At 28.5% G+C, this 13,465-nt stretch overlaps 1 long non-coding RNA gene across 1 annotated transcript; it reads left to right on the forward strand.

The window, feature by feature from the left end:
* Positions 1–790: 790 nt before the first annotated feature.
* On the forward strand, positions 791–3,343 carry LOC147812521 (uncharacterized). Its single transcript, XR_015433246.1, has 3 exons — positions 791–885; positions 969–1,077; positions 3,216–3,343. It is a non-coding gene; the product is annotated as an uncharacterized LOC147812521 (long non-coding RNA).
* Positions 3,344–13,465: the final 10,122 nt, after the last annotated feature.

A 13,465-nucleotide genomic window follows, 5' to 3' on the forward strand; every position in this document is an offset into this window, starting at 1 on the left:
AAAAACACGATTACAATATTGATATCAAATATTGTCCGCGTGTTGTTCGGATATCTCTAAATTTATATTTTAAATTTATTTTTTGGAATTATAACAATTTGACGTCATTTTTTGTCTTTTAAATGATTAATTTTGCTTTAAGAACACAATAAAATTTTAAATGAAAAGTTTTACAAACAGATTTTTAATGTGAAATCGACGGGAATCAGACAATATCGTACACACAATTTCGATTTTCGCCAATATTGACAATGTCGGTCGATGTAGACTGAAGCTGTTACAATATCCCTGTGCTACTTGGGTATCGAACCTAAAAGTTCCTTGATCATTTTATTATGGCTAATATAGTCAAGAAAAAGAACTCTTTGTCAGGAACTAGTTATATTATTATGATCATGTAAAGTCTTTGAAATTTATTTTGCATTTTGTTAATGTATATAGTGCTTAAAATGTGCTTATTTTTTGTTGAAAGATTTGTCTACGCACCCTGTGTTTAGAATATACGTTATATAATATATGGCTATTCAGAAAAAGGACGCTTTTGTATCTTGTCTGAGTTCGTAACTTGAAATGTCTGAACTAGTTAATTAGGATACTTGAAGTCACCCCCAGGAACCATTAAGATTGAATTTTTTCCCCAGCTGTTTAGTTTATCAGCTAAATTGATAAACTAAAATCTATTAATTATTACTAAGTGAACTGTTGTTATTATACAAATGACTGTAGTATTCACTTTAATTTGCAGTTAAATTTAAAATATTTTTTAATTAATCATTTATTTTCACATATAGGTTGATCAGTTAAATGAAGCTTTGGAAATATACTCATCAGAAGTTTTAAAACTTTGAAGAATATGATCTGGAATGTAAAAGTGCTGGAAGAAAGGTTAAATTTATTTCAATAATTGTAATTGAAAACTCTGTTTCATATTTGTATATTTCTTAACTATGTAATTTGTATTTTTTAAGCTTTTTATTTAGTTTCCCATCCCAGCTGCTCGTCCTTTGTTGACAGCTTATCGTGCATCTACAACCCTAGAATACATTAGAAAAAAGTTGTAGTAACAGTAAAATCAAGGTATGAAAGTGTGATTCAAGGTATTCTTTTTATATTTTATTTTATTTGCATCCAATGTTGTTTAGTCAGATCACCGTTATAATTGAGATCAGTTTTTCTCCGCTTTTTTTTAAAATTAATACAGTCAAACCCCCTACAGTAAACATAATTTATAGTGAACTCCTGAATAGTGAACGAAATGTTCGCTCCCTTGCCGTGCTATGCACATATATTATTTTTTGTGGGTATAGTGAACCGAAAAAAGAGAGGAAATTGGAAATTATGAACTTTTTTCTGTCTTCGACTGATTTTTTGGTAATTTTGAAATTTTTACATAAAATACATAAACCCATTTTCAAAACCAGCTACTGAGTTGAATGTAGCCATAAGCATTATATCTTGTTTGCTTCTTCTATCTCAGTTATCCATTTTTAAAAATAAAGGCCATCCCTAATTTTTTTTTGTGCGCAAAACGAAGAGCAATTAAAAATAAAAGTTAACGCATTTTTTGTTACTACATATTGTTTTTTTTAAAAATTATATTTGTATTTCTTTTTATTGGTCATTTGATTAAACAATGCGTAATAAAAGGAAGTAGTTCGGAAAAATGAGTTAAAATTGTTTGCAGTACGGACATAATGAATTCCCCGTTAAAGTGAACAGAAATTTCGGTTCCTTGAACGTTCACTATAGCGGGAGTTTGACTGTAAAAGAAAAGTTCCGTTTTTTTCTTAGAAAGTTCTGCTTTTTCTATTGACTGAAAAAAAACTTCCATATTTCACCCTTTTTCCTTTCTAGGTTAAACGAATTTTAAAATTGCATTCACTTGATTTAAAATCATGGATCGCGGTTTATATACATACGATTAACAAGAAAACACATCGCAGTATTTATTCAGGACGTGATTTAACACTTAACCGGTCAAATGACCGGTTAAGAGCATCGAAAATGGGCTCATCGTTTTTGCACGTTTGACTTCATGACTTTTTCTAACAATTATATACAGTTGGTTACAATATTCGTTTATTATTTTTTTATATTTTGTTTGTTTCGAATAATACTTGTCGTGTACCTATTTCGCCCAGAACCGGTCGTTTGACCCGGAGAACAATTTTATTGCTTTCGAAGGTTATTGAATCAGAAATTACAATGTAATGCATGTACAACGTATTACACTCGATGAATTGCACATTTCTGCAAAGACTATTGCGTAGTGAGTTCACTGTCAATTCAAATTTCAAGAAAGTACTTAAAATCTTAGATTGGCATTTTTGTATAAGAAAAAGTGACAAAAACTAAATGTTTTGGTAAGTCGCTTATATTTTATTTTGTTGGCGTTACTTCATTTCTAATTAACTGTTAGTTTTTACCCAGAAAAATGTCGAAATATAGCGATATAGCCAAAGATAGCGCAAATTTTTAGAAAAAATAATATTAATTATAAGGATAATTGTAAGAATTATAGAAATAATAATGATTAGAAGAAATATGTTTGCGGAAAATGTACAATGGATGTAATGTAAGAAAATGCATTGAGCAATGAATTAAAAATTCTTATTCTTTGTTATACATAAAAATTGGCAATATATAATTTCGTTTAATTATAATAAAGTTTTTTTAAATTTATTTCCTTCCGAACGTCCACATTTCATACATTCAATCAAGAAACATAAAGTACCGGCTATGACAGAAATAGGTATAGATTAAGTGTTGGCATGTTTAGTGTTAATTCTTATCCTAGGTGGTGGTAATTTATTGTCATTCACAATGCTTATGGCTGTTTTTAAAGGATGCAATAAATTTATCAATAATACTTTTCAAAATACAAAACAGCAATGAATCAACCAGTGGTATCTGTTCATCGAATTCTGTCACAGCTATAATTCAGGGGGGGGGGTACTGTAGTGTGTCTACCGCTACAAAATTACGTTTACAATTCACTAGTATATAAGACACGTTCCTTTTCAAAAATGAAGGCTGACATGGTCGATAAATATATCCCCCCCCAAATATTTTTTTGACTATGACAGTATTCTCACATTATAACAATCATTTCTGCTCAAACTACGATATTGAGTATTGACTGTGTTATTTAATTTCTCTGATTTTTCATATCTGTTTTTATATTGATATTTATTCTTTAATTTCCTCTTTTCTAGTGAACTGGAGTGTGCTTTGATGTACCCGCTCTTTATTTATGTGTGCGACCTCTTGAGAATACTATCTGAATTTACTGATAAGGGTTGGGAGATTGAACTTTGAGAAATGCACTTCATTTTTAGTACGGTAAGTACCGATTTTCCTATTTTGACTATATTTTCAAAATTTTCTCCAGAAAAAAAATCCCTCTAACATAACTTTAACACTTACTTGATTCTTGTATATCTTCAACTTTCATTCTTTTGGGATCTTACCGGCATGGTGCTTAGCTTTTTCAAAAAGTGCTTAAAGGAGCTTATTTTCGATTTTCGTTTCTTAAAAGCCCGGAAAAGTGCTTTTTCCATTGGATGTATTTAAAAAGTGCTTAATTTTTCCCTTTTCAAAAATGAGATTTTGTTCCTTTACCATGTCGATTTTCACCACGTATATCAAAAGCGTGCTTGTCACATTGTTCTATTCAACGTTTTCACAATTCATTCAACCACAATCCATTTCCGCTTACCGTCGTCCATACCTTGAGAAAGCGTCAATCATTTTACATGTTAGATGAAATACTTCCGAAACCGCATGTGCGCCTACTCATCTGGGTTTGGTGAGATTCTTGCACTCTCGTGTGCAACACTGTTGCATTTTGCAAGATATTCTTAATTTCAGACTTCATTTTCCACTCTTTGATATTGAACTGGAAAATCTCGCAATCATAATGGCTAATATAATTAAGAAAAGAGTTCTTTGTCAGAAAACTAGTTATTTTATCCTGATCATGTAAAATTTTTGAAAATTATTTTGCCTTTTGTTAATGTATATAGTGCTTAAAAATATTTTTGAGTGCTCTTTCGCAAATTTACTTGTACAGTCGGCAAAAAAAAAAAGATATCACCCTGAATAACTTTTGTTCTAATGATCGGATTTTCACGATTTAAGTGTCAATCTTAATAGTTCCTGGGGGTGACCTCAAATATGCTAATTAATTAGTGCTAACTATTAATTAAGTTACGAAATCAGACACAAAAACGTACTTTCTCTGAATAAACATGCATTTTTTTTTACATATTTGGAATCCTGACCCTTAAAATAGGGGGGGGGGGTAGACAAAATTTCGAAAAAAATTGGTTGTAAATTAGGTCGCAATAAGGATTTATATATCTGGCGATGGTTTAAAAATATGCCAAATTAACTCGCCATAGAAGGGGAAATAATTTATAACAACCATAAAGAAACTGAATGAATGACAAGATGGGAAAAGATAGTGCTTCTCGTTGCTAAGCAACCAAAAGAATTTTTCGCGTTGCTTTCTGGGCTTTTTTTTTTTTTAAAATCTCCTTTAAAAAGGAAATTTAAATAAATTAATAAATTATTTTTGATTCTCCAAGATTATAGAATCTTTGACTTTTTATCTGACATTATTTATTTTTTTAAAGCTGTTTTAATGTAATTTGTAGGACAGTTTTGAATTAAAACCAATTTTCATAAGTTATCATAAATTTATGAAGAGTTGTAGGGTTAAATGCTTTTGCCCCTCACTTCGAGTTTCTTAAGAAAGGAAAAAAAAGTGATCAAGCAAAGGTGGACCTGAAAAAAGATAGCTATTCTGATGCATAATCGCAAAATTTTATAGAAATCACGGTATTTATTTTCGATAAAATTGTAAAACTTAATAAAGTTTATATGGCATTTTTAAAGCATTTTGAGATATATATATATATATATATATATATATATATATATATATATATATATATATATATATATATATATATATATATATCAATATTATAATAAATAAAAACAAAAAAAAAACACGAAGAAAATTACGAGTTGATGTTATTTACACACTCCTTTCGTTAGTTCTTTAAAAAACATGATTAAAAGAAAATTAGGTTTATAATACCCTTAATTAAACAAGAGTAACAATTGTTACAGTTTTTACAATACTTTTTCAACTCTGACACTCTTTTCATGAGATAACTTCTTTTGCCAACGATTTTGTCCCTTTTTTTTTGTTAATTGAAACCAGCTTACGCATTCTTGTAATTTTAAATTTTATCTTTGAAATTTCAATCTCGAAAGACATGCATGAAGTGACGCCTAGTCCAAAGAATCTAAGTTAAATAGTTGTAAGGCCGATTATTACGAAAACAATTAACTACTCTGGTTCAATGAAACAATTACAGTAAAACTTGTGTAAGTTGATCACTTCATGTGCATTGTTTTAGTGGCCAACGTAGACAAGTGGTCAACTTATAGAAGGGGTGGGACATTGTTTACTTTTTCGTTTCCTACATGTTGCTATACATTTAAATTTTTTTTTTACTTGACTTAAAAATTTGATTTAGCAAATGGCCAAATGAATATCTCAAGAAATGTGTTTAAACCTAAACGAACTTCAATTTGTTACACAGAAATAATTTTAATATTTAACTAACTTTTTTAAAAAAATTATTTTGTTAGTTATGCATGTGAAGTGTTTAATAAAAATAATTTCTTAAAATATCAGAACACGAAAACATTGAAAACTTTAACAAAACAAAATTATTTTAACACTTCAAAATTTATTCTGTTATTACTACACATATAAGCCTATTTGCTCACTATTGCAACTGGAAGAGCAACTTTTCAACTAACACACCTGTTTTCAATGAATGGTCAAAAGCTGAGTTCCTACAGTTTCCCCAGATGGTCAACTCACAAAAGGGTTTAGATTAGTTTTTTACACTATTTCACCAAACAAGTGAAATATTAACATACATTGCAAAATGACAGAAACTTTTCTGAATTTTTTTTTCTGGTCAACTTATGAGGGTTTTAGAATAGAATTTCATAATACTCCTAGACAAAATTAACTTATTTCAGTGGTCAACATACAAGATAGACAGGTGGTCAAGTTACAAAGGTTTTGCTTCTTTATTATGTAGGAAAATTTCCGTTCTTGATAATTGAGGTCAACTTATTCAGATGTAAAACTTACAAGTGTGGTCAACTTGGCAGGTTTCACTGTATAAATAAATCATTAATATTCTTGTTTTTTATTACGAAATATTAGGAATTTGTTTACATAATTTCTTCAAAACGTGTGTTAAAACTATGATTATAGGTTATTTAAGAAGAAGAAAGTCAAATGGAGTAAAAGAACAATTTTTGAGATGATGATTCTAAAAATAGCACGTTTTTCAAATCTTTTTACAATTTTTTATTTTAGTAGTTGTTTAACAAAACAAGGCATATCAAACATTTTCCTGATATAGCAATATTTTTTTGAACTGTGCAAAAGTTGAGAAATCATACAAACAACTTTTAAAGCAAATATTTTCAACTTTTTAAGACAAAAGGGTTAGCGCACAAGATTTTCTTTGAATGTTGAATTAAAATTGCATGCCCATAGTTTTTTTGTTCATTTAAAAAACAAAACAATCTGTTAAATTTTTCCCCTGTGCGCACATACGCATTTACTTTTCATTACTCGAATAAATAAGAAGCAATAAAAAAAATAAAATTAATAATTTATCTTCATTTTTCGTAAACAATAGTATTTTTAGTAAATAGTCAGCTGTTCTGCTTCGAATGATATTGTGTGTGATCAGTAGAATATTTTTAATTTCTTAACAAGATTTAATTCTCAGATAGCTGGCAATAATTCTAAGTTTTCTTTCAATAAGAACTTAGCAATAATTTAAAAAGTAATTTTATTTTAAAGAAAAACATAAATTAAAGTACTTAAACGATTGATTAATATATTATTGGACAAAAATATACATAATAGAATTTTAAAAAAATTGCATTAAAATTCAATAAAAAAGTTAGAAAAATAATTCTGCGAAACACGCACAGACAGGTAATTTACAAATTTATTTTAAGATTAAGGCGATACATAAGATGTAAAGAAGTTTTAAAAAACTCTACTCTAAACTCAGCTGCACGACAGCCCATGGAGGGCCAAGGCCTACTGTGCCCATCTCAGTTTTCTGGACCTAGGGCTCTGGGGTGCAGGAGAAGATGTTCCGTTCAGGTGGTCAGCCGAACGCGGAACCCCCAGTGTTTAGTTCCCAATCATGCTTGGTACTTATTTATCGACCCACTGAAGGGATGAAAGGCTGAGTCAGCCTTGCCTGGCCCGAGGAACGACAGCGCGAAGCGCTACCGCTCAGCCACCGGGCGAAGTTTTAAGATGATTAAAAATGTTGACTACGCATTCGTATTAATAATTATAAAATATATATTCAAGAAATTGATAAATCTATTATTCCAAATCTATGCATACGTATGTATATTATTGAAATTGTATCAGTTATTGAAAAAGAAAATCAAAAATTAAAAAATAATCACATTAAGTAAGCACAATCTGGTGCATAATCATATTCTATCAGAAGCACGCCTTTATAAAACTAGACATTCGTTGAATAAAGTGTTTTTTATTCAAAATGCTTTATTTATAATTTCTTTGCTAAATTACAAATAAATTATTAAATGACTAAAAAGAAACATCGTATTTTATAGTTTGAAAGAAATAAAAATAAAAGGATTAGCAAACGATTATTAGCGAAAAAAATATGAATGAAATTTTACACTACGCGCGAGAAGTCAAGTTCCTCGCAAGTTTATCACATTTTAATATTAATCGCCCCATTTAATCATTTTTTTATTGTCGCCAAATTATTTTTTCAAAAATAATTAATTTTAATTTTTTTCAGCTTCTAATAAATAAAAACAGTTGAAACTTTAGATTTTTGTATTGAAAAATATGTAGATCATTATGGTATAAAAAAATTCATACCTTATAATTCAAAATTTTTTCATCCTCACTTTAATTAAATAATAAAAAATAATTAATAATTACTAAAAATTATTTTTTTCATGAAATTATCTTTGGGTAAATGAGTTTTATGAGTGGGCGCAATTTTCTTCAAATTGCTTCATTAGTTTTGAAAATATGACTAAAAACGTAAAAAGTGAAATTAACATTAACGGGTACGAACTTTGGATCGCTCTCCTGACCAAACTATGGGGACCATATTTCCCAGATTGCGGCTACCCCCTATATTTTGAAGCTTAGAAATCCAAATATGTAAAAAAAAATACATGTTTATTCAGAGAAAGTACGTTTTTGTGTCTGATTTCGTAACTTAATTAATAGTTAGCACTAATTAATTAGCATATTTGAGGTCACCCCCGGGAACCATTAAGATCGACGCTTAGATCGTGAAAATCCGATCATTAGAACAAAAGTTATTCAGGGTGATATCTTTTTTTTTTTGCGGACTGTACAAACAATTTGTTTTTTTACGTGGGATCAGTAGATGTACTGATTCAGTAATTTATGACAGTGATGCATAGTTACCGACTCCTTATTTCTTTTTATTCATTGAAGAACGTGGAAACTTAAGTATACTATAAAATTAGAGATTAAACGATTATTGGGCCACTATTCTACATTCGGTAAAGCTTTTTTTTGGGGGGGGGGCGTGGGGGGAGGATGATTTAAATAGATTTAACAAGGAATACTCTAAAATTGTGTGTGTTTTTACACACTATTGGAAATACTTTTTACCTATATTTTTTGGGTTAATGACTACTAATGTTCAACTACGTAGTCTTGTAATTTTGAGCCAAATCCATGAGACAAGGGAACTCCTGGATCGAGTATTGGGAGAAATTTGCCCTTGTGGAGGACATTTTGATGGAGCTAACCAATAACTCTTAGATAGGGTGAACAAGCCTTCAAGTAAGAATTCTGACGTCACGAACAAGTGGATAACATGGTAGAAAAGAATGTCTTGCTTTTTCTTTTGTTCAGATTAATAATTTTGGGTCTCCCTGGCATGTCAGAATAGTTTTTTTAAGATCTTAATTGAAAGTGATAATTTAAATGAATTTCACTTCATTATTTTTATTCTTATGATGTTAAAACATATAAATCGTTTTTAGGAAAATAAAGCTATCGAATATTTTTTACTGTCATCCATTTATAATTTATATCTGTTGATTGAAAATTTTATATTTTTCATAATCCACTTTAATCTGAAGAATTTTTTCCTTAAAAAATATGTAAATAATGCAACAAAAGATTAATTATTTTATGATTAAATTTTTGTGCAGAAAATTATATTGCTTTACTTTCTTTCCACATCATTATTATGTAAAGAATAAATTTCAATTAAAAAATAATACATCATGTTAATAATACGTAATGTAATCTTTTCCTGCTCAAACAATAAGCCATATGAAGTAAATATTTCTTAAAATTAAACCCATACTAAATATTAATAATACTAAAGATTGGAAAAGTTTTTATTCACAATAATGCTGATAAACTGTACAAAAATAAAGATTTTTGTACTCTATTAAAAAATGCAATACTCATAAATAAAAATGAAAATATTATCCTTTTTATGAATGACAATCCACTATTCTGGCAGCTTCTTTTCAAAATTTTATATAAAGTCTTCATAATCTTTAATTTTGTCATCAGCAGACCATTGCTTAAATTCTTCTTCCCTTCTATTTTCAAGAGCAATAAATTCTTTCTTCTGGTGCTTTTCTTTTTGGGGGCCTTAATTCCTTAATTATTATTCCTTGGGGCCTTAATTCGGCAAGTAATGATGAGGTAAATTTGGGAAAATAGAGGGGAATGTATCAGAAGTTAAGTCTGTGCTCTTTCGAGGTACAACAAGTATCGAACCATCTGCTCGTACTGCTTTATGTTCTCTTTCAATAAAGCGTTCTTCAAAGTACTTAAAACAGATAACTGTAAAATCAGTAGCTTGAAAGTCTTTTCGATGAGAGAGTTTCTCTCGTCGATTCCTTCATTCTAAATCTTTTGAGAAACTAGTGATATTTGTATATGCTTCTCCTTCGTAACTAGGAACGGTATCCAGGTACACAGCATGATAGTGGCATCTGCAAAAGAAATACATATAGCATGTTCCATTTATTTACAAAAAAATAAGTATCTAATTTGATATGAATTTAAAAAACAAATAAATAATAAAAAAAACTCAATTTTATATACTTCTAATTGAAAAGGCATCTAAAATTATAAATTAAATAGTATCATCATTATAATTTCAGGAACAGTTTTAACAAATTTATAACATATGGGTCAATCTAATGCTTGAAAAGTAAGAAATAAAAAAAAAGTATATGAAACAGATTCAAAATATCACGGCAAAATAGTCACATAATTTGTTTTAAAATAGTTACTTTCTGTAGCTAAAATGGTGAAAAAATATCTTATTGCTTTTCATACTTATTTCATGCAAAATTATGAACAAAACTAGTTTCAGTAATGGCTTTTATAGTCTGTAATATCTTTTCTTAGTGAGATTTATTTATTACAAGTAAAAAAAATAAATTTTAAAGATTTTTTACTTATTTGTTGTAAAAACAACAATAACAGAATTACTGCTATTTAATTAAAATCACGGCTTAATGTCTGTTAATTTTTTACACAGACAATTACACCTATGGATATTAGTGTAGTAGATAACATCACTTGATAGCATGTAAGGCATAAAATAATAGAAGAAAAAAATTTCACAAGTCGACTAAGTTTAAAATAAATGTACGACTTCATACGCATAATGTTTTGAAATAAACTAAAGATGCAAAGTAATATTAAACCTATATTTAAATATTTATCAATTAATATATAAAGTCATAGCACATCATAAAATAATATGCTATGTTTAATCTATAGAAATTAGTTTTTATTCTTTTCATTAAAAAATTATTTTATTGTTTTCACTGTCATTTATAGTACAATCATATGTGTTAGTTTTCATAAAATTTATATATAGATTTCAAAAATATTTGCTAGTAAAGCAAAATTAAAACTATATGTATTTCTAGTTTTACTTTATTGTATATAAATTATTTGAAGTACTAGACACAGTTACTTTATTGTTTTTTAATGTTATTAAAAAAATGTCAGGTAATTAAAAGAAAAGCAAAACAGTAGGTAATATAAGATATTTATGTTTACAAAATGCTTCAAACCAAAACTAATATGCAAATCAAAATAAAGCTACTTAAAATTTTAAATGTAGATAAAATCAGGTTTTAAGTTTAAAATCAGAGAATTTATTAATTTTGGAAAACTGGAAATAGACTAATTAAAAAAATTAAACGGTAATTGCTTTGATGTTTAAAACACTTTTATACACATTGATAGATAGTATACTTGCTTTTTATTTTACATGTTACGTAATAAGAAAATAGTCAATAGAAAATACTTAAAAATTAAATAAGACCTTATGTTTATATGATGTTTCAAACCAAACCAAATGGAAAATCAGAACTAAAACTACAGTATAATTTTAGGAACATAAATTAAAATTTTGTATGTATGAGTAATCTGTGTTTCAAGAATTTAAAATTAGAAAAATTGTGCTAATAATTCAAAACCGAAAACAAGAAAATAAAAACAATTGTTTTTATATGCATGTGTAAATAATTAAATTTATAGGTACCAGACCTTAGTAAATATTGATGCATCAAGCATTGCCTACTATATTACATACCTGGTAACAAATAAAACTATTTAATAAAAGATACTTAATAATAAAATATGACTTCATCTTTGCTTAATGTACTTAATCGAATTAAAGCTGCAAAGAATTTTTAAAAATTTGAATTAAACAAGAAACTATAACAATTATTCACTACTGAAAATTTAAATTAAAAATTCAAACATTTAATATTTTATACATTTAATTTATATAAATTAATTGAGAGGTACTTATGTAAATATTATTAATATTTATTCATTAATATGTTAAATGTCAAATAATTATAAAAAAGTCAACTTAATACTAAAACTGCAAACCAAAATAAAGATGCTATGTAATTTTAAAAACACATATTAAGTCTTAAAGGAAGGTATAAAATCAGTCTTCTCAAAATTTAAATCTGAAAACTAATTATTCAAGACAAATTAGAAGAATAAGAAAATTTATAAAAAATTATTTTAGCATACATGTAAATGGATAAGTTTTATTACTTGATCTTCAATATTACATGCAAGAATAGTAAAAAAGTATGACATAAAATCTCATGTTTATGTTTCAAGCAGAACTATTCTTTATTAACATAACTATTTGTCATTGATATGTAGATAAATAAGATATTCAACAGAAATGTACTGTAAATTTTGTTTGTACTTAATATATTACAAAAAATAAAATATACAATATGAAAAATATTGTACAAATAAGAATTACAGGTTTTTCACATCAAAGAAGAGAAAAATGTAATATAGCGTCGAATAATCCAATATTTGCACGATGTAATGCTAGAAAATAGATTTAATGTAATCTAAAATAATTTAACTAATCTCAATTACTATGTAATCTGTAAAATATCTATCAAATAAATCATATTAGTATCTTTTATACAAAATAAACAGATAGAGTTAGCATTTTAATAACTTGAAAAGGAATGAACAATTTTTTTCGATAAGTTACTCATTGTTACAGGGTGTGATTATAATCAATACGCTTTTAATTTAAACGTTAAATGTGATTAAAACAATATAATATATCTAATACATTAGAATAAACATTTAAATGTATTTAAATAAGATAAAGTGAACTTACTTCTCAAAAGGTTTGCTTTTCAAAGATGAACACTTTTCAAATACGTCGCTTCCAATCGGTTTAAATGGCTACCTCAGTTCGCTGTCTTTCTTTTCGACCTTGTCCTTCGTCTACTTAAAATTTAACCCCCAGAGAGTAACGTCACAACTAGAGAGTAGAAACAATATTTCGGCTGGAACACCCTATCTCGGAGGCTTCGAGCTAACCCGCAGTTGCGTTACACGGAGAGGAAGACCGCGAGTACCTCGCATGGTTAGCCTGATGGCAAGGGGACTCTAACCCATGATCCGTGTACCACTGAGGATATTTCACGCCAGCACTGTGGTTGGTGCATGCCGGATGCGGAATTCGTATCCCCCTGGGTTCGCATTATTGAACGACGAACGCTCTATCTCCTGAGCAATCACGACTCGTCATTTTATTTTATTTTGAACCCATCGTTGAACAGCCGTAGCCTTGTAATTTTGAGCGCAATTCAGAAGACAAGTGAACTCCTGGATCGGTACCCCCCAGAGGTATGGATTTGTTATGGGAACATGGAGGACTTTAAGACTCGACATATTTAACGTGCATCAGTCACCATTTTCTACCATTTTCACTAATTCATTCTTCAGCTGGCAAGGATTGAACCCGCGACCTCTTGGACATCGGTCCAGCAC

This window comes from Parasteatoda tepidariorum, chromosome 4, assembly GCF_982258835.1.
Source record: "Parasteatoda tepidariorum strain Cologne lab strain chromosome 4, Ptep-v5.0, whole genome shotgun sequence".
NCBI lineage: Eukaryota > Metazoa > Arthropoda > Arachnida > Araneae > Theridiidae > Parasteatoda > Parasteatoda tepidariorum.